General features: G+C 44.4%; 1 protein-coding gene across 2 annotated transcripts in view; it reads left to right on the top strand.

Annotated features, from left to right (window-relative positions):
* Positions 1 to 25,909, top strand: part of LOC126984827 (uncharacterized) — an 85,603-nt gene that overhangs the window by 19,307 nt on the left and 40,387 nt on the right. The gene's annotated exons all lie outside the window — the stretch shown is intronic.

The raw sequence follows: 25,909 nt of genomic DNA, 5'->3' as shown, positions 1-25,909 counted from the left end.
TTCTTGAAGTTATACAAGATAATTTCCTTAAGCAGGTAGTTACTGAGCCTACCAGAGGAGATAACATATTAGACTTAGTCCTAACCAATAATGGGAACTTGCTACGTGAGTTGGAGGTGGGCGGAGAGTTAGGAAATAGTGACCACAGAACGGTTTGTTTTAGCTTAGACTGGGCGGTAACCATAGCTGGGCGTTATCGCGATACTTTATCGCTGATAACAAAATCGGATTATCGACCATCCGCTACTTATTTAAATATATATCGGTATCTTCGTTACTTTTGTAACCAAACTAGCTATAATCGTTACTTTTTTTCCGCCTCTCAGAAAAAACGTTGTCTCCTCCCTACTGCGCATGCGTGGCCCGGTGTTGTATGAAAAAACTTCGGGGTATGAAATATCTTCGGTGATGAGAGTTCATACTTAGATCATGAAAATTAAAACACTAAGTTATTTTTTTATGCTACTCAAAAATCAATATATCATAGAGAAAAATCATTTAACTTTGCCCCAAAAATGATTATTCACTGCCTCAAATTTGATATTCCATATTCGTTTGTGACCATGCCATGGTATTGAAGGCACCTGGTGTTGTGTTATTTGGTGTCCCATCGTCAAAAGCTGGCGCTTTTGTTTACAAACACTGGTCGAGATCTCGTGAACTGCGCATGCTCAGACCATTAAGTTTAGACCTGTACAGTCTCACAATGTTTTTTTTAACCCATTAAGAGTTGCTGGAAAGCTGAATCAAACATACAGTACCACCATCCTCGCTGTTTCTAGAACGACGTACACTCTGTACATATAAATACAACTCGTACAGAGTGCCGTTCTAGTAACAGCGAGGACGGTGGTAGTGGTACTATATGTCTGATTCAGCCTTCCAGCAACTCTTTATTACGGTTTAAAAGCTTTGTGAGACTGTACAGGTCTACGCTTGCTGGTCTGAGCATGCACCGTTCATGAGAGACCAGTGTTTGTAAACAATTTTTGACGGTGGGGACGCCAAATAACACAACACCGGTTCAGGCATTTCTAGTATTACCGTCCATATGTACGTGTCAACGTGTGGTTTTAAGGTTCTGTAAGTTTCCTAAAATACAGATAATGAAAATTTGAATTCATCAATGTTCTATCTGAAATATCAATATAGTATCGTTTTTGCCTATCGGACTTATCGCTAGCTAGTATCGGAATTGTGGATTTATATCGGGTATCGGTTATCGGTTATCGCCTATATTTGTGTCTCTAGTTAACGAATATCGGTTATCGCCGTTAAGGTTTTTCATTATCAGTTATCGAGAATAAGGTTTTCTGTTATCGTGCCCAGCTATGGCGGTAACCAGCAAACCAAACCCAGTGTTAGTGCCAGATTTCAGAAGAGCAAATTACAAGGGGCTTCGAAGACATCTTGAAAGGGTAAACTGGGATAATTTAGGAATTCATGAGGGCCAGAACTGCAGATTGGAGAGCCAGGAGAACCAGGTAGAAATGTCTTACAATAATTTAGTTAGAGTAATAGTAGAGGGGCAAGGTCAGCATATACCACAGTGAACACTTAGAAAAGAAAACAATGATCCTAAGTGGATGACTCGTGGACTAAAACACGAGATTGGGTTAAAGAAGGGAATTTATCAGAAAATAAAGAATGGTGAAACACATCTCAGGGGCCGGTACGTCGAACTATCTAGATTAGTTAAGAAAAACACCAGGATAGCAAAAAGGAACTATGAGATCAAAGTACCAAATGAGGCGAAAAGTAATCCTAAGGGCTTCTTTCAGATGTATAGAACAAAAAAACGGGAGAAAATTGGACTGCTGAAAACAAACACAGGGGAGCTAGTAGAAAATTACGAAAATATGAGCACATTGTTGAACGACTACTTCCTTTCAGTATTCACACAGGAGGATCGAACGACTATACCGGAAAGGGTTCAGGTGTACGAGGGCGGGGATGGCGATAAGTTGAGGGATATAATCATTACCAGGCAAGTAGTTCAGGATGAGATAGATAAGCTTAAGAAGAACAAGTCGCCAGGTCCTAACGGGATATTTCCGAGGGTATTAAAGGAATTAGGTGATGTACTCAGTGACCCACTAACCGACATCTTTAAGATGTCGGTAAATACTGGCTATGTGCCGAGCCTATGGAACGTAGCTAATGTGACGCCGATTTTTAAAAAGGGGGACAAGTCAGTTGCTTCAAACTATCGCCCAATTAGCTTAACATCAGTTATAGGCAAGAAGCTGGAGTCCATAATAGCCAGGAACATTCGGGAGCATTTAGAGAAACGTAGCTTAATTCACGACTTGCAGCATGGGTTCACAAAAGGTAGGTCATGCCTCACCAATCTCTTGTCCTTCTACAATAAAGTATTTGAGGCAGTTGACAGAGATGAAAATTATGATGTAATCTATCTTGATTTTAGTAAAGTGTTTGACAAAGTTCCTCACCAACGACTGTTGCTTAACTTACAGGCTCACGGAGTAGAGGGTAAAGTTTTGAACTGGGTCAAGGCGTGGCTTAGCAATAGGAAGCAAAGAGTGCAAATCAATGGTAAAAGATCTGACTGGGGATGTGTTACGAGTGGGGTCCCACAAGGTTTGGTATTAGGTCCACTTTTGTTTATTATTTATATCAATGACTTAGATACAGGAATTAGTAGTGATCATAGGTGGGCATTATCACGATAAGTTATCTCGATACTTTATCACTGATAACAAAGTCGGGTTATCGGCCATCCGCTACTTATTTAAATATATGTCGGTATCTTCGTTACTTTTGTAAGCAAACTAGCAATAATCGCTACTTTTTTCCGCCACAGAAAAAAAAAAACGTTGTCTCCCTACTGTGCATGCGTGGCCCGGTGTTGTATGAAAAAACTTCGGAACATAAAATATCTTCGGTGAAGAGATTTCATACTTAGATCATCAAAATTAAAACACTAGGTTATTTTTTATGTTAGTCAAAAAAGGAATATATTAAAGAGAAAAATCATTTAACTTTGCCCCCAGAATGATTATTCACTGCCTCAAATTTGATATTCCATATTCGTTTGTGAGCATGCCATGGTATTGAAGGCACCCGGTGTTGTGTTATTTGGTGTCCCATCGTCAAAAGCTGGCGCTTTTGTTTACAAACACTGGTCTCTCGTGAACTGCGCATGCTCAGACCAGTAAGTGTAGACCTGTACAGTCTCACAAAGCTTTTTAACACATTAAGAGTTGCTGGAAAGCTGAATTAAACATAGATCACCACCATCCTCGCTGTTTCTAGAACGACACTCTGTACATATAAATACAACTCGTACAGATCGAGTGTCGTTCTAGAAACAGCGAGGATGGTGGTAGTGGTACTGTATGTCTGATTCAGCCTTCCAGCAACTCTTAATTACGGTTTAAAGCTTTGTGAGACTGTACAGGTCTACGCTTGCTGGTCTGAGCATGCGCAGTTCACGAGCGACCAGTGTTTGTAAACAAAAGCGCCAGCTTTTGACGGTGGGACACCAAATAACACAACACCGGTTCAAGCGTTTCTAGTATTACCGTCCATATGTACGTGTCAACGTGTGGTTTTCAGGTTTTGTAAGTTTTCTAAAATACGGATAATGAAAATTTGAATTCATCTATGTTTTTTATTTGAAATATCAATATAGTATCGTTTTCGCCTATCGGACTTATCACAAGCTAGTATCGGAATTGTGGATTTATATCGGGTATCGGTTATCGCCTATATTTGTGTCTCCATTTATCGAATATCGGTTATCACCGTTAAGGTTTTTCATTATCAGTTATCGGTTATCGGGAATAAGGTTTTCTGTTATCGTGCCCAGCTATGGTAGTAATGTTAGTAAATTTGCAGATGATACCAAGATTGGTAGAGTAATTGAGTCGGATCAGGACGCTAGTATTCTCCAGGGTGAACTCAACAGATTGTATGACTGGGTGGATAAATGGCAGATGGAGTTCAATGTAGGGAAGTGCAGTATTCTGACTGTAGGTAGGAACAACCCCTCACATAACTATTGCTTAAATGACACTCTCAAAAGCAGGTCTGGGTGCGAGAGGGATTTAGGGGTCTTAGTGAGCTCTGATCTCCGTCCAAGGGCACAATGCATTCAAGCTAGAAATCGAGCAAATAGGGTACTGGAATTTATTTCAAGGAGCGTAAGCAACAAAAGCCCCGAAGTCTTCCTCAAACCATATTTAGCATTAGTTAGACCTCATCTTGACTATGCGGTTCAGTTCTGGTCACCTTACTAAAGAATGGATATCAAAATGTTAGAATCGGTGCAGAGGAGGATGACTAAGATGATTCAGGGGTTGAGAAACTTGCCATACGAGGGAAGACTCAAACAGTTAAACTTGCATTCTCTAGAAAGGCGAAGGGTGCATGGAGACATGATCGAGGTTTATAAATGGATGAAGGGCTTTAATAAAGGAGACATTCATAAGGTTTTGTTGGTAAGAGAACCGGGTAGGACACGAAGTAATGGGTTTAAACTGGATAAATTCAGATTCAACAGGGACACAGGCAAAAATTGGTTTATAAACAGGGTGCTGGATAAGTGGAATAGGCTTAGCAGTCACGTGGTGAGTGCCAATACAATTGTCACATTCAAAAATAGACTAGATAAATTCATGGACAGCGATATTAGGTGGGGTTAGATACACGGGAGCTTAGGGTCAAAGGAGCTGCCTCTACAGAATGGACATCAACTTGCTAGAATCAGTTCTGAGGAGGATGACCAAGATGATTCAGGGGCTGAGGAACCTCCCATATCAAAATAGGCTGAAACATCTAAACTTACATTCACTAGAGGGCCGAAGAGTGCGGGGAGATCTGATAGAAGTATTCAAATGGGTCAAGGGTTACAACAAAGGCGATATAAGTAAAGTACTGAGAATTAGCCAGCAGGATAGAACTCGCAGTAATGGATTTAAATTAGAAAAGTATAGATTTAGGAGATATAGGCAAGCATTGGTTTAGTAATAGGGTGGTGGGGGAATGGAATAGACTCAGCAATCACATAGTTAGTGCAGGGACGATAGCTTGTTTTAAGAGTAGACTGGATAGCTACATGGACGAGGACGACAGGTGGCAGTGAGGTGTGGGGTGACGGGGTACTGGATGCGTGCCTAGTACCGCCGGTATAACGAGGATCAAGCCTCTACCTGTAACCCCTGTAACTACACCTCACCCATCGTGAGTAGTGGGGGCATAGCTGGGCACGATAACAGAAAACCTTATTCCCGATAACCGATAACTGATAATGAAAAACCTTATCGGTGATAACCGATATTCGTTAACTAGAGACACAAATATAGGCGATAACCGATAACCAATACCCGATATAAATCCACAATTCCGATACTAGCTAGCGATAAGTCCGATAGCCGAAAACGATACTATATTGATATTTCAGATAGAACAACATTGATGAATTCAAATTTTCATTATCTGTATTTTAGAAAACTTACAAAACCTTAAAACCACATGTTGACACGTACATATGGACGGTAATACTAGAAATGCCTGAACCGGTTTTGTGTTATTTGGCGTCTCCACCGTCAAAAATTGTTTACAAACACTGGTCTCTCGTGAACGGTGCATGCTCAGACCAGCAAGCGTAGACCTGTACAGTCTCACAAAGCTTTTAAACCGTAATTAAGAGTTGCTAGAAGGCTGAATCAGACATACAGTACCACTACCACCATCCTCGCTGTTTCTAGAACGGCACTCTGTACGAGTTGTATTTATATGTAGAATTGTAGAGTGTACGTCGTTCTAGAAACAGCGAGGATGGTGGTACTGTATGTTTGATTCAGCTTTCCAGCAACTCTTAATGTGTTAAAAAAAAACATTGTGAGACTGTATAGGTCTACACTTATAGCATCTTCCATTTAGCGTAACCCGTTTCTGGGTCGTGATCTGGCGTGTTCCATTTAGCGGAACCGAAAAGACGTGGTGACGTGGTGTGTGGTGGACGTGCCGTCCGAGAGCTCTTGAAATAAGGTCTTTAAAATTGTAATCTGAGTGGTAAACAAAGAGAAACATGGAGACTAAACGAATGGATGGTGGGACTGAGAGGAAACCTGCAGGCAGAACAACAACAGAAATATCTGAAGAGGAAAGGAAGGAAAGTACAGGGGATGTGTGTGGGAGATGCAGTAAAATGGTAAGAGAAAAGGATATGGCAATTTTATGTGATATATGTGAGACATGGTACCATGCTAAGTGTGAAAAAATACTACCAGATGTTTATAAGTTTATGGTGGAAGAAGAGGCTGGATCTCAATTTACTTGGCATTGTATTTCCTGCAAGAAAGGATGTGCCAAACTAAAATCATATATAGAAAAGCTGGAGAAGACACAAGCAGATTTAATTGAGAAACAGGAGATAATCCAGGTTGAGGTTCAGGAGATACGTGAAGCAGTCAAAGTGGATAAAGAAGTTCTTGATAATGTTACTGGTAGGGTGGGGGTTCTGGAGGCCAAGGTAATGACAGACAAGGAGAGTATGCAAGATTTGAGTTCACAGATGGAAAGAGTTGAAATGAATTTATCAGACTTGAAGGAGTCAACCAAAAAAGAGATGAAGGAAGGAGAGAGGACATATGGGGAACATCAGGTGTCTCAGGGAATACAGAAAGAAATGGATATGAATACAGTATTTGAGGAACTAAATGATAAGAAGAAGAGGGAAAATAACATTGTGGTATACAATGTTCCAGAGTGTGACTCAAGTATGTTTCAGGAAAGAATTAAACATGACAGACAGATTATGAAACAAATTTTGAATGCATGTGGGATTCATGAAGAGAAGATGGCAAGAGTGGTAAGGCTCGGGAAAAAGAAGGAAGGCAGAGGAAGGCCCGTCCTAACTGTGTTGACTGATCCAGAAGTGAGAAATGATTTATTTAGAAACATTAAAGAATTGGCCAAGGATGACAACTTGAAGAACTTTAGAGTGGCCTATGACTTAACCAGGAGGGAAAGACAATTGGATCAGGACTTGTTGGAAAAAGCAAAAAACTTAACGGAGACAGGGAAGGGGAAGCATGTGGTCAGAGGTCCACCCTGGAACAGAAGAGTTGTCAAGGTGGAGGAGCAAGGGTCACGGCCAGTGTAGAAGATAATGTTGGTACACTAGGGGTTGGTGGTGTAAAAAATGTAAATAGTAAGTTTACTGTTATGTTTACAAATGTGGATGTATATACTTGTGATAAGATTTTGGAATTGAAGTTATTACTGGATACCATGAGTGAAAAACCAAGTGTGATTGCTTTATCTGAAGTTAAACCAAAGCATTTTAGATACAAGAGAAATATAGTAGAATATAATATTGATGGATATGAGATAGAGGAAACTAATATCTTTGGTAATGTTGGCAGAGGTCTACTGATATATGTGAAAAATGGTATCACATATAACAAGGTTGATTTAGTCTCAAAATTTTGTGAATATTGCTGTTTGGAAATTATGCTTCAAGGAGAAAAGATAATTTTAACATTAATATACAGGAGTCCAAACAGCCTGGAGAGAAACAATCATTTGCTTCTAGACCTGTTTCAAGAGATGAATGAGATGAAAGCAACTTATAAGATTATAACTGGGGATTTTAATTTGCCACAAATAAATTGGAAAAATTACACCACTAACACTGGAATAAATGATTTTGGAACCACATTCATGGAGAAGGTGCGTGATTGCTTTTTGATGCAACATGTGAAGGATGTTACCAGGATGAGAGGAGAACATATGGGTAACACTCTGGACTTGTTCTTCACTAATGAAGAGTCAATTGTGGAAGAAGTTATGATTGGGAATCCTTTGGGGAGAAGTGACCATGCCGTGATTCACGCTGTGTGTGACATGGAGGAGACTCTGGCTCAAGAAAAGAAGACAATTTATTTGTATGAAAAAGCCGATTATGAGTTGTTGAGAAGGGAACTGGAGATAGACTGGAAGGAATACTTATCTGATGCTACTAATATAGAAGAAATGTGGAGTAAATTTAAGTCAAAGTTACATGTTGCAATAGAAAAGAGTGTGCCTACAAGAAGGATAGGGAATTTTAAGCAATACAGGAAGAGGACAAATGAAAATTTACAAATGAACAAGAAATTGTGGTCTAAGATAAAAAGAAAACAGAGGTTATGGATGAGAATGAAATCTTTAAAAGGGAATTTGAATGCATTCAGCAGGACAATGTATATGGAGACCGAGAAAGAGTACAGGAGACTGAACAATCAAATCAGAAAAGAAACACGAAATGCTGTGAAGGTTAAGGAAAAAGAAATAGCTAAAAACGTAAAAGAGAATCCCAAAGTATTTTGGAAATATGTCCAGAGTAAGGTAAAAAAGTAAACCCAGGATTCCTAACTTACAAAAGGGCATTGCTGAAGATGGTAAAACTGAAAATGAATCGGAGAAAGTTGAAATTTTAGCAGAACAATTTTCAAAAGTCTTTGTGGAAGAGCCAAAAGGCAAAGTGCCAGACTGTGAAGTGAAGAGTATACCAACCTTGACTCATCTAGAAATTACTAAAGTAAAAATTAAAAAGATCATTGAAAATCTAAAAAAGCATAAATCACCTGGACCTGATGGGATACACCCTAGAATCATAAAGGAGGCTATGGAACAACTATTAGTGCCCTTAGAAATACTTTATCAATACTCCTTTACACACAAGGAACTCCCTCAGGATTGGCTCATTGCACATATTACTCCCATACATAAAAAGGGTGCCAAGTGTATCCCAGAAAACTATAGACCAGTCAGCTTGACAAGTGTCAGATGTAAGATTTTTGAGACTATAATAAGGGAGGAGATAATGACGCACATGAGATCATATAATTTGTTTAGTGAAAAACAATATGGATTTATCCCGGGACGGTCAACGGTGCTCCAACACATGAAAGTTATGGACAAGTGGACTGAAACTATTGATGATGGTTATGCAATTGATGTAATATATTGCGATTTTATGAAGGCATTTGATAGAGTGGCACATAAAAGGCTTATAAGTAAAATTAAGAGTTATGGAATTGGAAAAGAGTACCAGGAATGGATTACAGCTTTTCTAACACAGAGAAAACAAAGAGTGGTGGTGAAGGGGGAAATGTCAAGTTGGAAGCCAGTGATAAGTGGAGTGCCGCAGGGTCTGTTCTCGGCCATTGCTGTTTGTAATATTCATAAATGATCTCCCTGATAAAATATCAAATGATATTGAAGTATATATGTATGCTGATGATACTAAGATCTTTAGATGCATTAAAGAAGAAGATGACTGTCGGAAGTTGCAGCAAGATGTGTTAGACTTATATTCATGGAGTGAAAAATGGTTATTAAGATTTCATCCAGACAAATGCAAATACATGAGAATAGGAAGAACATCTGTTGAAGATCAAGGATATCACATGGAGAAACAGTTAATGAGGATTACTACAGAGAAAGATGTGGGTGTCATTATAAACAATAAACTAAGTTGTGCTGACCATCTAGTAGAAAAAGTAAATAAAGCCAATAATTTAGTGGGAATAATTAGAAGAACTTTTGTTTCATTGGATTCTGAAATATTTAAATCCTTGTTTAAGGCACTGGTAAGACCACACATTGAATACGCCAACCAATGTCCTTACTTGGTGAAAGACATTGAAATTGTGGAAAACGTTCAGCGAAGGGCTACTAGGATGGTGCCTGAACTCAAGGGACTTTCCTACGAAGAGAGACTGAGGAAGCTGAGACTGCCCACACTGGCATATAGAAGAGCAAGGGGAGATCTAATTGAGGCCTATAAGATACTCACTGGGAAATATGATGATGCATGTACCAGAGGAATATTGAAACTTAGAGAAGAAAGCAGGAGTAGGGGAAATTCATTGAAACTGTTTAAGTCAAGATCACGGTTGGATGTAAGGAAGTATGCTTTCCCAAGTAGAGTAGTGAATAATTGGAATCAACTGCCTGAGTGGGTGGTGACGGCAACAACAGTGATTCAGTTTGAATCCAGACTCGATAAATTCTGGGCTAACCAAGATTTGAAATATAATTACAAGGCTCAAATCGTCCACCACACACTGCCACAAGTAGTTAACGTAGATCTGGAGTCACAGGCGTAAGCCTCTTCCAGGTCTTCTGTAAGTATCTGTAAGTATCAGCTGACGCCACAGCCTGCACCCATTTTAGAGGATCTGGGTGACCCGGAGGGACCCCACTGCCCCACTTGCTACAACCACTGCATCCAGGTGGTGCCTGGTGATCCGAAATTGTAGGTACTGTATGCCAGTTACATATTTACCCATATATATGTGCCGAAAACCATGAATAATAAGTTAAAAGTGGTGCAGTGGGCGGGGCGTTGAAATTTTAATTTCGGGCCCAGCAAGAGGCCTGTAGTGGCTTTAAACGAAAACAGTTGGATGAATAGATGTGTGGAGAGCCATATATGTATGGCGGGCAAGGGTTTTGTGGCCGAGGGAGGGAGTGAAACGCGACGGCTGTGTTTTATACAGAATAGCACCCACCCGGGTGTCAAATTGGCGCTGTGTCCAGGGGTAATGGGCTCCCTCCCACCACAGGCTCAAGGGCCAATGCGACGGAGATGAGCACCGAGGCCACGCGCTGCTATAGCATATGCCCCCAACTTTACCTTTATCTTACAGTGACTGACGTTTACTGCCGATACATGTTGATTTATTATTTATCATTACCTACCCAGTTAATTTTCATCATCATTGGTAACCCCCATTTATGCATAATGTAAAGATGAATCGTTTGTTTCAGTGACTTTGTGTTATTTGGGTCACTGATATCACAAAAAGATACCAGTTAGGTTAGATTATCAATGAGTGAAGCAGTAACAATTCAATATTATATTTAAATGGTAATCAATTGGGCAAAACTTAAGAATAACCACTCCAAACCAATATTCGTATTAATTTAGCACGTGAAAGAATTATTATTATAATGCATTTTCGTATACGTTTTTACCTTGGGGAGGGGCCAGGGGGGCAAGCCTCTTTAATTATAGAGTTAGCTGGCTCGGATTTTCTAACTCCATTGTTATTGTTTCACAACCGCCTCTATACACAGACTGAGCCTCATACCTGCCTTGCAGTGCACCCTACAAACTAGTTCCTAAGTCAGTGCGCGCAGTTCGTAAAGTTCAGTTGGAGTAGTTTAAATATATTTGACATGTGGCGTGGCCCGTCAAAACTTACGCGCCGTGGGACGGATTAGGAGGGGGGAGGGGGGGGGGCAGTATGCCCACCATCTGATGACACGCCTGACACTCGTCAACAGATTGAATGCTAGGTCATATTGGAATAGACTACAAGAGTATGCGTTAGGGACTTTCCTTACTTTCGAGACTTGGGAATTTTTCCTGATTTAGGGATTTTTCTAGGGAAATTTTGGAAGGCCATTTTTCAGTGATATGGGCTCCCCCCCCCCCAATACCCCGGTTCCCCACAGGTCCCCAGGTTTTTCTTGGGGGGTAGGGGGGGGCTGCGGTGGTGGAGGGGGTGGAGTGGTAATGCTTAAGATTTACCGTGGCTCTTCCGTCACGCTGGTCGCGGGTTCAAGATAAGTACAAGATAAGTAATAATGCGGCTTTAGGTCCAAATAGGTTGTTTCCTAAATGATGAGTTTTGTTTAAAATTATATTCCATCATATTTTTGTTGCCAAGGTATAATTTGAAGGCATGAATAGTATTCCAATTGCTGTAGAAAGTATCCAATTTGGATTATCAATATACAGTCATCGATCAAAGGTGGCATATGCTGAGGTGTGTGTCGCCTCACCCACCCTACAACACCAAGTCTGAGGGTCCCTCCGGACAAGTCTCCATGCAGGGCCCCCTTTCATCCTGAGTACCTCCTGGCAGGATTTATCAACTTGCTCAAGTCACAAACTCTGTGAGTGTCATTATTAGTTTCTTCTGATCTTAGAGTGAGTCAAAACTGTAAAGTTAACATGTACCCAGTTATGATAATCATTATTAATAGTTTCGTGTATTTTTTATTTCGTGTCAACGTGTTCCATCAGTGTTCCCAATCACACCTGGGAACCCAGTAATGTCTTGAAATTCAGTTTCTTTCTTGATTAATCTGTGTAATAAGAAAAAAAAATTTGTACCTGTTGTTAATTGTGCTCAATGTTTTTATTAGTTAAATAAATGCATTTCAATAGTTGTTTTGATTTATTTTCTTATGCCAGAGGATAGAATTGATCTTGATTTTCATGACCCTATTTGTGCTGAGTGAATGAGAGTTATAGTTCAGCAGTGTTATCATTAGGTAAGGTTGGAGGCATTTGATAAGCTGTGTGTTGTCTTGATCTTGACAAGTAATGCACAGGGCACCAGTACAGGTGCATAACACGGATATTTGTGTTGGGTGCTGGGGGAACTAGGGTGCCGAGTGTGTAGGGAAGGGAAATGAATTGGTGTGCTACTAGTTAGTCTTGGTGTGTTGTGACAAGTGAGTGTGTATTTGTTTTCTGAATGAGTCTATTGTACCGCAGTCTAAAGTCCGTAGGGGGAGGCTGTTCCAGTCACGTGTGGTGCATGGAAAGTATGAGTCCGTACATGTGTCAGTGGTTGTGTGATATGTTTGGTATTTTTGCTGAGTGTGTTATGAGTACGCTGACTGTTTGCGTCCTGTAAGTATGTGTGTGGGTCAATGTCAATGTAAGTGTATGTGATCTTGTACAGAATTTTAAGTGTGTGCTTGTCTGCACATGTGAAGAGGTTACATATTAATCTGTTGTTTGATCTGTGTTATGATGCCTGGTGTTCAAGTTCATTGTTTATAATGAACCGAGCCACCTTGGTGTTGATTATTGCTAACTTATAAATGTTTGTGTGTGTGTGTGTAAGGATCCCACACCGTGGAACAGCATGCTAGTGTTGGTCTCACAAGTGTGTTGTTCATCAGCGCTTATTTGTCTCTGGCCCTTAAGCCTGCGTCAAGTGAGAACCTATTACCCTGGGACACAGGCAAGTATCTAATGTCTAAGTTAAAAGAGTTTGCTTTCCCAGAAAACCCATTTATCCATCAGCCTGATAGGGTATCAGGACACCTCTCCTCCCGAAATTGAACTTTCTTTCGGCCACCTCTTTTAATTATTTTTTGGGAGCAGGGAGTAGCGGGCTTTTTTTATTATTGTTTTCTTTTTTTGTGCCCTTGAGCTGCCTTCTTTGTTGTAAAAAAGGGAAGATGAACAGGTGGTGTGCCATCTGCCTAGGCTGGGCCTATGAATTTTAGAGTAAAAGATTCGACATTAAGATGGTACAGCAAGACACAGAAGCTAGAGAGAGTAGACTGGCATGTAGGAGACTGGGGGAGCAGGTTGATGTTTAAAGCAAGAATGAGAACCCCGCAGCTAAATGGCAGGAATAGGGAAGGGGGAAACCAGAACTGTAGCTGTAGGACAGGGGAGAAAGAATCAGTGGAACATACAATAGTAGAATGCAGCAACCATGAGAGGCAGAGAGGGGAGTTATTAGTAGCACCAGGGAGGAGTGGGCTAAGAGGCTAGAGGAGGACACCGGGGCCATCGCACGGTACGTGTTGGATGGAGATGCAGTGCTGGGAAAAAAGGGCACAAATGCTTGAATAAGCGCACGGATAAGCAATGTCAGTAAGTTATTCCAGCAACAAACTGAAAAGTAAAGTGTGATAGTATATTGCAGTGAAGAAAAATTAAGCTACACAGCACAATTGAAAGGAAAAGTGTGAATAAACAGGAGAGATGCCCGAGAGGAGGAGGACAGGTCAAAAGAAGAAGAGGAAGAATGTTTGTCTACATATCCACCTAAATGCGTTCCATTTACGGCGCCAAAACCCGGACATGGGTCTGGGTTTATCCCCGAACCTGGTTCCGGGTTTTGTGTCAAATGGAAGATGCTATTAATGGTCTGAGCATGCGCAGTTCACGAGAGACCAGTGTTTATAAACAAAAGCACCAGCTTTTGACGATGGGACACCAAATAACACAACACCGGGTGCCTTCAGTATCATGGCATGGTCACAAACGAATATGGAATATCAAATTTGAGGCAGTGAATAATCATTTTTTGGGCAAAGTTAAATGATTTTTCTCTTTGATATATTGATTTTTGAGTAGCATAAAAAAATAACCTAGTGTTTTAATTTTCATGATCTAAGTATGAAATCTCATCACCGAAGATATTTCATACCCCGAAGTTTTTTCATACAACACCGGGCCACGCATGCGCAATAAGGAGACAACGTTTCTTTTCTGAGGTGGAAAAAAAGTAGCGATTATCGCTGGTTTGGTTACAAAAGTAACGAAGATACCGATATATATTTGGTAATAATTCAGGAGATGTGGGCTCTCGAATTTCCAGGCACAAACTATTTTTTTCTAGGTAAAATGTGGTGCTTTTTCAAGTGGAGATAGTCTTTTTTTCCGGAAACTATTAGGAAAGGGGCTATTTCAATTTTCTTGATCAAGTCACAATCCTAATATTTCCGGAAAAAAACCATCTCCACATGAAAAAAACACCACAAATTACCCAGAAAAAAATAGTTTGTGCCTAACCTAACCTAACCTAACCTAACCTATCCTAACCTATCGTAACCTAACCTATCCTAACCTAACCTAACCTAACCTATCCTAACCTAACCTATCCTAACCTAACCTATCCTAACCTAACCTAACCTAACCTAACTTAACGGCAAACCAGCCCGAGGCCGTGGCACTGCTTCTGCGACAATCAGTCATGCGCGGTATGTGATAAAGGGAGGGTGTATGTCTCTCGGGGTCCAGGAATAATTTTTTTTTTCATGTATTTATTTTTTTTATTTTTTATGGTTTCCGGAAGTGAACAGGGTCTACACTATATACTGATACAGAAATAATGCAGAAAACGTGAGTATTAACGGCGGTAGAGAGAGCCCATACCTCCTGAATATTATCCATATAGGTAAATAAGTAGCGGATGGTCGATAATCCGATTTTGTTATCAGCGATAAAGTATCGCGATAACATCGCGATAACGCCCAGCTATGAGTGAGGGGGATTCTGGAGCTGCCCTGTGTAGGCCACCCGGCCTCTTGCAGTTTCCCTATGTTCTTATGTTCTTATGAGTGGAGGGCGGCCTGTCTTGTGCAGGACAGCTTACCTACTTCTGCTGCATGAGAAGGTTAAGACTTCCCGGCGGCGGTGGTGGAGGTGTTGTCCTGGCAGTGTTGGGGCTGAGGGTGTCGCTGGCCAGCAGGTCCCCAGCGCTGGCCCGTGGGTGTGGAGCCTTCGTCGTCTTCTTCTTCTGGGGTGTTTTAGGGGGCTGGTTGGGCAGGGCCAGAAGGGATGCTGCTCGGGCCTCGGCGCGTGCTGTTGTTGTCACCTGGCAGTGTTGCCAACTGGAACTTTCCGCTACACGCACGAGCCTCAAACATGCTACATTGGACCACAAACGATACAAATTGTAAATATATTTCCACATCAGACGAAATAATGTTATCTGCTGGTTACTGTATAGCCAGGTACCCAAGGCATCTTTTCTCGTGAATAATAACTTATTAGATTCTAATCAGTTTGGCTTCCGTACGTAAGGCTCACTCAGTTGATGATCAGCTCCTAACATATGATGACGCCACCTGCTGGCTTGATCAGGGGCATATGGTCGACCTTATACTATTTGACTTTAGTAAATCATAACATTATGATCAGTAAGCTCTCCCACATCGGTATAGGGGATCCCTTAATTACTCTCTTGGATACACGGATTTCTGAACGGTAGAGTATTGAGGGTTGTGGTTGGGGGTTCTGAGAGTGATTCTACGCATGTGGAGTTCCCCAAGGGTCTGTCCTTGGACCAACCCTTTTTCTCATTTATATTAACTTTGTGGCTCACTGTCTGACCTGTAAATACAAAATTTTTGCTGATGATCTGAAAATATACCAAAAGATAAATAAGACTACGCCTTCTCTTACATTGTTAGATCTTGCTTCTGTGCAGAGAGATGTAGACCTACTGGTGTCACGTGCGGAATCGTGGGGCTCAGGCTCAACTCGGACAAGACCCGTGTTCTTAGGTTCTGCCGAGGATCTGCTCCAAATCTTGGCCCGTACTCCGGCTACTATATTAGAGGAAATCCTTTACAGTTTATGCAGTCTGCATCAGATTTAGGGGTTCAAGTTGATACTTCATTGAAGTTTCATCTCCACATACGCTCTCTTGCAAATAAAGCTGCAGGAATTTCGTCGAATTTACTTAAGAGGACAGTTAACCGTGAGCCTGAGTTTATGAAATCTCTTCTCACCTCTCATATCGATCCGTCCTGTGCAGGAATTTTGTTCAGTTGTATGGCACATAGGGTATGTAGGTGATACTGACATGCTTGAGAGGGTCCTGCGACGATGGACCAAGGAGATTGTTGGACTTTCGCATCTTGACTATGCCTCCCGACTGGATGCCTTGGGTCTCTTCTCTGTGCATGGCAGAATGCTTAGAGCTGACATAGTCAAGGTCTGGAAGATTCTCAATGGCCTCTCTCCTGTGCAATCCTCTGAGTTATTTTCCCTCCAGACATCATCTAGGACCCGTGGAAATTCACACAGATTATTTCTACCCCACAGCAACACAGAAATACGTAGGCGATACTTCTTAGTCCGAGTGATTGCATGCTTTGTGGAATAGCCTGCCAGACACAGTTATCCTGTCAACATCCTTAACTGTATTTAAGAGAAAACTAGCAGAGTACCTTGGTCAAAGGCTATACGAATTTTAACCCCTACGCTACGTACTGTTGTGCTGAATGCTTCCCCCGGCGTCCATGGGCCTCTAGAAGGCTCCGAGAGGAGCGAGCAGGGGGGCGGGAAGCAAGGCGAGCCGTCCGGCCAGACGCCAGGCGGGAAGTGTTGCCAACTCGCATATATTTTTGCTACATGTTCTTGTATGATCTAAAATATACTGTAACATTCTAGACTGTACTGTTCTGGATATATATAGGAGAAGAGGGCGAGAGAGTCCCAGTCCGAGTCATAGTAATTATGCTAGTGGCCAGTGAAGAGTCAAGAGTGAAGTGAACTACTAAGGAAGAATATTAAACTACAGATGTTGTGCAAAGTGTTTACATATCTCCCTCCCACGGAGTCTTGTGACGGCGACACGGAACCCAAGTAATACGTCCGATGTTGTGCGAAATAAGTCGACCGACAAATAATTAGTAACATCGGTATCTGCGCATGCGCGGCCTGACAACAACAGAGCTGCGAAATAAGTCGAAGCCAGATGGTAAGTAATTTGTTTCACAGCTTTAGTTAATGGATTTTAGCTAGAATATTATCATCTGTAGGTTTTCATATCAACAGAGAGTATCTCAAGTTATTGTTAATGTGTTAGGCGAGCACTCTGATGCTGCTGGACATTAGGAGAAAGAGATAAAGAAGAGGCTCGGTCACAAGTTCGTTTTCTATGCCAGGGATGGTGTGAAAATGCTCAATTAATTGCATTACTGAAGATTGTTTGAACAAACTCAGATTCCATGGTCACATAAAGCTATCTTGTGATGCATGTGGCCTTTAGTGGCAGGTCACGAAGCCATAAGAAGAAGAATATCTTCCAGTGCATGACTGGGAGCACGAGCTGAGCGATAATAATTTCGCAGGTCCTATAATAAAATTATGTGCGACATACGCACGAGTTTATTAAATTACTGAAGATTGTACGAACAAACTCAGGTACCACGGTCACAGCTATCTTGTGATGCATGTGGCCTGTAATGGCAGGTCAGGAAGCCACAAGAAGAAGGATATCTATCACTGCATGACTGTGAGCACGAGCTGAGGTATAATAATTTCGCAGGTCCTATACGTGCGAAATACGCACGAGTTGATTAATTATTATAATACTGAAGATTGTATGAACAAACTTTGATTCCATGATCACCTAAATCTATCTTGTGATGAATGTGTGGCCTGCAATGGCAGGTCAGGAAGCCACATAAGAAAAAATACCTATCAGTGCATTGACGATCATAATTTAGAGGCGGTGCTACTTTGGCTTGTTATCTACAAGGAAAAAATATCTACACCGTACTTTGGCTTGTTATCTACAAGGAAAAGTATCTACACCGTACTTTGGCTTGTTATCTACAAGGAAAAGTATCTACACCGTACTTTGGCTTGTTATCTACAAGGAAAAGTATCTACAGTTCTACACCGTACAAATTTTATTTTGAAATGATATCTACATATATATATATATATATATATATATATATATATATATATATATATATATATATATATATATATATATATATATATATATATATATATATATATATATATATATATATATATATATATATATATATATATATATATATATATATATAACAGAAAATTTAATTAAAAATAATTTTAAAAATTCTATTAATAACATTCTAGCGATAAACAGCACATACATCAGCTAAAAATGCTAAATATAAGTCAGGAGCTTCTTTTCTCATCATCCGCCAACATAAGTTGTCTAGGTGCAATTAAAATATTCTTTGACTGCAGCCTCTAATTTTTTTTCAATATACGAATCTTAGCATCAAGCCAGGATATTTCAATTCCTTGTGTATGTGCTCCGGTGTTAAGATCGACGTAATAGTCCTGATGATTTACGGAAAAATGACGAAAATTGATTTGGTTTAAATTAGAGTAAGCTGGCCAGTCGTCGGAATGGATTGTTGAGCCTTCAGCGACTTCTCTCTGAATAATTGGTTGAAGTGTTTTCCTTGTTCGGGACCGGAGCTTCGACACTTTAACCAGACATTCTCTCGAAACCACGACAAGTGTTTTCCTCGTTCTTGTACATTGTTGAGCCGGGACTCAACTACCTCTCTACCATCTCTATTACCCTCTAGAGTCAATCAAGACCATCTAGACCAGTGGTTCCCAACCTTTTCTATTCTGTGGCCCCCGACCAATATATATAATAATCTCCATGGCCCCATTCAGTGTCTGTCATCTTTTCAGATTCAGTTATTACTAGTTATGAATTGTGTAATGGTGCCAATAGCTATAGGACCAGAACACTATATGGAAAGATTCCAATTTAATGATATGTAAGAGATAATTATCTTTAGGTACTGCAGTGCATTAGAAAAACTGCATGAAAATTGACTTTAAAAGAATCAAAACCATAATTTTCATATTACTCCATGGCCCCAAGAAAGTATCCGGGGCCATGGCCCCCAGGCTGGGAACCATTGATCTGGACCATCCATCAACCTTTTAGATGGCATACCAAAGTAGATTCATGACACGTAGATCGCAATATAAAGTGTAGATCGCATACCAAAGTAGATTCATGACACGTAGATAACAAGCCAAAGTAGCACCTTTAGAGGCTCATTATGATGTATCTTGCTTGAGGAGGCTTTTATTTATATCTCACAAACTTTATTATTACCCTACACACTTATTGTTGCTTTATAAACCTAAAGAGAACAGTGTGAGTACGAACTGGGCTATTTATAATAATTTCGCAGGTTGATAAGTATTTCGCACGTCTACGTGCGAAATACTCACGAGTTCTAGCCGCGCATGAGCAGATACCGATGTTACTAATTATTTGTCGGTCAAGTTATTTCGCACGACACCGGCATAACAATAGTTTCAGTGTTAAGAGTAATTACACAAATATGTATTCTGCTGGCGTGTAGGCACTTGTGGGGTTCCCTTCTCGTGGAACCCGTCTAGGTAAGATGTCTAGGTAGGTAAGGCAACACGAATCTGGCAGTGCAGTGTATAAGGGTAAGGTTGGGGGTTGTCATCTCCTACGTACAATACACACACTTGTTTTGGCAGCACAATGCATTACACGGGTGTGTGTCATAGGTAAGGTTGGGGTTGAATTATGGGCAAGACAGACGGACCCTGACCACAGGAAGGCCCCATGCACACGACTGCCCTAGCAGCCTCACACCTGCCCTGACGGCCCTAATCCTGCCCTGATGGCCCCACACCTGCCCTGATGGCCCCACACCTGCCCTGACAGCCCCAATCCTGCCCTGATGGCCCCACACTTGCCCTGATGGCCCCACACCTGCCCTGACGATCGCACACCTGCCCTGATGGCCCCACACTTGCCCTGATGCCCTGACGATCACACACCTGCCCTGATGGCCCCACACTTGCTCTGATGCCCCACACCTGCCCTGACGATCACACACCTGCCCTGATGGCCCCACACTTGCTCTGATGCCCCACACCTGCCCTGACGATCACACCTGCCCTTATGGCCCCACACTTGCCCTGATGGCCCCACACCTGCCCTAACGGCCCCACACCTGCCCTGACGATCGCACACCTGCCCTGACGATTGCACACCTGCCCTGACGATCGTATATTTGCCCTGATGGCCCCACACCTGCCCTGATGGCCCCACACCTGCCCTGATGGCCCCACACCTGCTCTGATGGCCCCATACCTGCCCTGACGTCCCCACACCTGCCCTGACGATCGCACACCTGCCCCGACGATCGCACACCTGCCGTGATGGCCCCACACCTAGGTGCCCTGACGATCGCACACTTGCCCTGACGGCCCAGCACCTGCCCTGACAGTCCCACACCTGCCATGACGGCCCCACACTTGCCCTGATGCCCCCACACTTGGCCTGACGATCGCACACCTGACCTGATGGCCCCACACCTGCCCTGACAGTCCCACACCTGCCATGATGGCTCAACACCTGCCCTGACAGTCCCACACCTGCCATGACGGCTCAACACCTGCCCTGACAGTCCCACACCTGCCATGACGGCCCAACACCTCCCCTGACAGTTCCACACCTGCCATGACGGCCCTACGGGCAACACCTGCCCTGACAGTCCCACACCTGCCGTGACGGCCCAACACCTGCCCTGACAGTCCCACACCTGCCGTGACGGCCCAACACCTGCCCTGACAGTCCCACACCTGCCGTGACGGCCCAACGCCTGCCCTGACAGTCACACACCTGCCGTGACGGCCCAACACCTGCCCTGACAGTCCCACACCTGCCGTGACAGCCCAACACCTGCCCTGACAGCCCCACACCTGCCATGACACCCCCACACCTGCCCTGACTGTCCCACACCTGCCATAATGGCCCAACACCTGCCCTGACAGTCCAACACCTGCCATGACGGCCCCACGCCTGCCATGACATTCCCACACCTGCCTTGACGGCCCAACACCTGCCCTGACAGTCCCACACCTGCCATGACAGCCCCACACCTGCCCTGACTGTCCCACATCTGCCATGATGGCCCAACACCTGCCCTGACAGTCCCACACCTGCCATGATGGCCCCACACCTGCCCTGATAGTCCCACACCTGCCATGATGGCACAACACCTGCCATGACAGTCCCACACCTGCCCTGACAGTCCCACACCTGCCGTGACAGCCCAACACCTCCCCTGACAGTCCCACACCTGCCATGATGGCCCAACACCTGCCATGACAGTCCCACACCTGCCGTGACGGCCCAACACCTGCGCTGACAGTCCCACACCTGCCTTGACGGCCCAACACCTGCCCTGACAGTCCCACACCTGCCGTGACAGTCCAACACCTTACCCTGACAGTTCCACACCTCCCATGACAGCCCCACACCTGCCCTGACAGTCCCACACCTGCCATGATGGCCCAACACCTGCCCTGACAGTCCAACACCTGCCATGACGGCCCCACACCTGCCATGACAGTCCCACACCTGCCATGACGGTCCAACACCTGCCCTGACAGTCCCACACCTTCCCTGACAGTCCCACACCTGCCATGACAGCCCCACATCTGCCCTGACTGTCCCACACCTGCCATGATGGCCCAACACCTGCCCTGACAGTCCCACACCTGCCATGACGGCCCCACACCTTCCATGACAGTCCCACACCTGCCATGACGGCCCAACACCTCCCCTGACAGTTCCACACCTGCCATGACGGCCCTACGGGCAACACCTGCCCTGACAGTCCCACACCTGCCGTGACGGCCCAACACCTGCCCTGACAGTCCCACACCTGCCGTGACGGCCCAACACCTGCCCTGACAGTCCCACACCTGCCGTGACGGCCCAACGCCTGCCCTGACAGTCACACACCTGCCGTGACGGCCCAACACCTGCCCTGACAGTCCCACACCTGCCGTGACAGCCCAACACCTGCCCTGACAGCCCCACACCTGCCATGACACCCCCACACCTGCCCTGACAGTCCCACACCTGCCATGATGGCCCAACACCTGCCCTGACAGTCCAACACCTGCCATGACGGCCCCACGCCTGCCATGACATTCCCACACCTGCCTTGACGGCCCAACACCTGCCCTGACAGTCCCACACCTGCCATGACAGCCCCACACCTGCCCTGACTGTCCCACATCTGCCATGATGGCCCAACACCTGCCCTGACAGTCCCACACCTGCCATGATGGCCCCACACCTGCCCTGACAGTCCCACACCTGCCATGATGGCACAACACCTGCCATGACAGTCCCACACCTGCCCTGACAGTCCCACACCTGCCGTGCAGCCCAACACCTCCCCTGACAGTCCCACACCTGCCATGATGGCCCAACACCTGCCATGACAGTCCCACACCTGCCGTGACGGCCCAACACCTGCGCTGACAGTCACACACCTGCCTTGACGGCCCAACACCTGCCCTGACAGTCCCACACCTGCCGTGACAGCCCAACACCTACCCTGACAGTCCCACACCTCCCATGACAGCCCCACACCTGCCCTGACAGTCCCACACCTGCCATGATGGCCCAACACCTGCCCTGACAGTCCAACACCTGCCATGACGGCCCCACACCTGCCATGACAGTCCCACACCTGCCATGACGGCCCAACACCTGCCCTGACAGTCCCACACCTTCCCTGACAGTCCCACACCTGCCATGACAGCCCCACATCTGCCCTGACTGTCCCACACCTGCCATGATGGCCCAACACCTGCCCTGACAGTCCCACACCTGCCATGACGGCCCCACACCTTCCATGACAGTCCCACACCTACCATGATGGCCCAACACCTGCCCTGACAGTCACACACCTGCCCTGACAGCCCAACACCTGCCCTGACAGTCCCACACCTGCCATGACGGCCACACACCTGCCATGACAGTCCCACACCTGCCATGATGGCCCAACACCTGCTCTGACAGTCCCACACCAGCCATGATGGCCCAACACCTGCCTTGACAGTCCCACACCTGCCATGATGGCCCAACACCTGCCTTGACAGTCCCACACCAGCCATGATGGCCCAACACCTGCCTTGACAGTCCCACACCTGCCATGATGGCCCAACACCTGTCTTGACAGTCCCACACCTGCCATGACAGCCCCACACCTGCCCTGACAGTCCCACACCTGCCATGATGGCCCAACACCTGCCTTGACAGTCCCACACCTGCCATGACAGCCCCACACCTGCCCTGACAGTCCCACACCTGCCATGATGGCCCAACACCTGTCTTGACAGTTCCACACCTGCTATGACAGCCCCACACCTGCACTGACAGTCCCACACCTGCCATGATGGCCCAACACCTGCCGTGACAGTCCCACACCTGCCATGACGGCCCCACACCTGCCATGACAGTCCCACACCTGCCATGATGGCCAAACACCTGCTCTGACAGTCCCACACCAGCCATAATGGCCTCACACCCGCCATGACAATAGCGTACCTGCCCTGACATCCTGACACCTGCCCTGACATCCTGACACCTGCCCTGACATCCTGACACCTGCCCTGACATCCTGACACCTGCCCTGACATCCTCACACCTGCCCTGACATCCTCACACCTGCCCTGAGAGCCCCACACCTGCCATGACAGCCCCACACCTGTCCTGACAATAATCCTTGATGGTCCCATACCTGCCCTGCCAACCCTACACCTGCTCTGATGACCCCACACCTGTACTGATGACCCCACATATCATTGCCCTATTTCGTGACAATCTATCGTCTGGTGCAGTGGTTCCCAATCTGGGGGGCATGCCTCCTTGGGGGGCGTGAGCTAGGTAAAGAGAGGGCGTGATTCCATCTGCCAAAAATTGCAGTTTTGCAATAAATAAACACACACACACACACACACACACGAAGGAGTAACAAATGATGGGGGGCGTGAGGATTTCTTATAAATCAATAGGGGGCATCATGTAAAAAGTTTGGGAGCCACTGGTCTAGTGTCTTTATTTCCTTGGCATTGGCTTATGTGTGTCTATTCAGGGGAAGGGACAGTTAGTTCACGTATTATTTCCCCATTTCGTAACATAATCTATCACCTTGCGTCCATTTCTTTCCCAGTAGTGTTTTGTATTTTTCCAGCAGTTTGTCATTTTCTTTTCTGTTCCTGTCCAAGAGATTTTGCCATAATTCAGAGGAAGGAGGAAGCACGCTGGTCTGTTGTGTTTCATCTCGTAATGTCCTTTTCGTAATTTCCAGCAGCAGCTTCCAATTATGTTTTCACTTTGTGTCACTTTGTATCTTTCAGAGGTTTGCGATTATGCTGTTACTTACTGTCTGGAAATGCTGCCTTCGTTGTGAGGATGGAAGAAGTAGCTACATATTATCCTCTGTATTAGTATAGCTACACACTATTATTCCATGATGTAATCTATTGCAATGTATCTTTTTGTACTTTCCAGCAGCCTGCAATCATGCCTTTCCTTCCTGTATTAATTGTGAGGATGGAAGAAGTAGCTACATATCATCCTCTGTATATACTATTAGAAGTAGCTACACTATTATCCCATATTGTAATCTATTGCAATGTATCTTTTTGTACTTTCCAGCAGCCTGCAATCATGCCCTTCCTTCCTGTATTAATTGTGAGGATGGAAGAAGTAGCTACATATCATCCTCAGTATGTACTATTAGAGGTAGGTACATACTTTCCATACTGTAATCTATCGTAATGTATTGTATTGTATTTTCCAGCAGCCTGCAATCATGCCCTTCCTTCCTGTCTTGATCTTCCAACACTCAGTTCTAAGCACACAAGCACATGTTATCTTATTCCACCCCTTTGTTCTTCCTCCCTTCCTCAGTATCTAACCTTTCCTTGTTGGTTTCCATGAATAAGTTTTTTTCCTTTTTGAGTATGTCTTCCTAATGTAACTATTGGTCTATGTTTTTGTTTGTTTGTTCTAGTCCACACACACACACACACACACACACATACAGACACACACCAGAATTGGTTTGGGAATTCTATTTTCTCATCAGCTTCCTGTCTATCCCCTGTCTGCCTGTAGCACCAGTAGGCCCTCTTGGACGGCCCCAGCCCACTAGCGGAACAGGCGAATTTTATTTATAGTGGCTGCCGTGATGTGACTCCTGCTTCATTTACTGCCCTCAGCTGTTTCCTTTACCATAAAAAAAAATGTAGGCATACATTCAGGGGAGGCAGTGGCTGAGTGGTTAGCGTGCCAGCCTCGCATTCGGTGCGTTGTCCATGATGGTTCGAATCCGCCGCTAACCACCTGGGATTTTTCAGTCACCGCCGAGTGGCCTAAGACTACCCACATGCTGTCCTGAAGACCACCTATCAACCCAGACTCTAGAAGAAGCTCTGCAGCACAAGTGGAATCAAGAATGAGCTCCGGGGGGCAGCATGAGCCAATAATAATAATGGCACCACTATAAACAATTGCCTGCGCCATGACGGGCTAGGGCCGACCATCAGGCTCATATGGATTAGCCTACCGGCGCTGTAGGCCACATGTAAAAAAAAAAAAAAAAAAAAAAAAAATCTAACTCTTCAAAATGCTATATGTATATATATTTCTAACTCGTCCGCTGCAATTGGCACGGATTTTGCCTTCACTGGTAGCCTGGTAACATAATTATACTCCCAGGCCTTTCTCTGCCT

This window comes from Eriocheir sinensis, chromosome 57, assembly GCF_024679095.1.
Source record: "Eriocheir sinensis breed Jianghai 21 chromosome 57, ASM2467909v1, whole genome shotgun sequence".
Classification (NCBI taxonomy): Eukaryota; Metazoa; Arthropoda; class Malacostraca; order Decapoda; family Varunidae; genus Eriocheir; species Eriocheir sinensis.
The sequence above is the reverse complement of the archived record's forward strand: the minus strand, read 5'-3'. Positions and strand labels throughout refer to the sequence as shown.